This window comes from Arachis duranensis, chromosome 3 (assembly GCF_000817695.3).
Source record: "Arachis duranensis cultivar V14167 chromosome 3, aradu.V14167.gnm2.J7QH, whole genome shotgun sequence".
NCBI lineage: Eukaryota > Viridiplantae > Streptophyta > Magnoliopsida > Fabales > Fabaceae > Arachis > Arachis duranensis.
The window spans coordinates 110,422,826-110,424,430 of NC_029774.3; positions in this window are offsets into that span (position 1 = coordinate 110,422,826).

The following is a 1,605-nucleotide window of genomic DNA, read 5'->3' on the forward strand; positions in this document are numbered from 1 at the left end:
ACAGCCACCAGAAAGGATCATTTTCCTTTACCATTCATAGATCAAATGCTAGAAAGACTAGCTGGTCATGATTATTACTGCTTTTTGGATGGCTATTCAGGTTACAACTAAATTGCAGTAGATCCTCAAGACCAAGAGAAAACAGCATTCACTTGCCCTTCTGGCGTGTTTGCCTACAGAAGAATGTCTTTTGGTCTGTGTAATGCACCTGTAACTTTTTAGAGATGCATGCTATCCATCTTCTCTGATATGGTGGAGAAGTTCCTAGAAGTCTTCATGGATGACTTCTCAGTATATGGAGACTCATTCAGCTCCTGTCTTAACCACCTAGCACTTGTCCTGAAAAGGTGCCAAGAGACTAACCTAGTCTTAAACTGGGAGAAATGTCACTTTATGGTGACTGAAGGAATTGTCCTTGGACACAAAATTTCAAGCAAGGGAATAGAGGTGGATAAAGCAAAGGTAGAGGTAATTGAAAAATTACCACCACCTGCCAATGTTAAGGCAATCAGAAGCTTTCTGGGGCATGCAGGATTCTACAAAAGATTTATAAAGGATTTTTCAAAAATTACAAAACCTCTAAGCAACCTGCTAGCTGCTGACTGACAAACCCCCAATTTGACGGTTTGTTTTGTATTGAATTTAGAGTATTTTTGATAACCTTTTGTCACATTTAGCCTAGGAATTAGCATGGTTTTGTATCTCTCCCATATTTGTGCTTAAGTGTAAAAACATGCTTTCTAAGCCTTTAATTTGATAATTTTAATTCCTCCTTGATTTCATAAGATGCCTTGATGTGTTTGCTAGTGATCTCAGGTTGAAAAAGGCCAGAAATGAACCCAAGGAGTGAGGAAGGAAGCATGCAAGTGGAGAGAAGCACAAAAAGCCAAAGAATTGATCTCGGCCAAGCACGCGTACGCGCACAAGGCGCTCGCGCGCACATCGCAGAATTAGCCAGGGACGCGCACGCGTACCGTGCGCGCGCGCGTCGTGGTCCGCACGTGATTCTCTTATTGTTAATGTAACACGTGCCTGGCGATTTTGGAAGGTTTCAGCAACCAACTTTGGCGCCAAAATGCATATAAGAGCCAAGGATTGAAAGGGATTGATACACATTCACATCCATAGACAAATTTTAGATCTTTAGGTAGATATTTTTAGTTAGTTACATTTGTAGAGAGAGAAACTCCAACTTCTCTCTAGGATTCATCTTCATTTTCTCAATTCTCAACCATTCCTTGGTGAGATCTATTACAACACTCAATTTACTTTGTTCATGTTGTAGATCATCTTCTCTAACCTCAATTAGTGTTTGTAATTGTTCAATTCTTATAGATCTTAGATTTAGCTTTGTTGTTTTGGATTCTATTGATTCATTGAAGATCTCATTTTCATTGTTGTTCATTGTTGATTGTTGTTAATTTCTTGTGTTGAATTACTTTGATTCTAAATTTCCTCTCAATTTTACTATGTCTTTCATTCTCGCTCTCCAAGTGTTTGAGAAAATGCCAACTTTAGACATGGAGTAGTATCCCCTCACTTGGCCTAGTAGTTGAGTCATTGGAGACACTTGAATAAAGGATGTCAATTGTTGATTAAGAATTG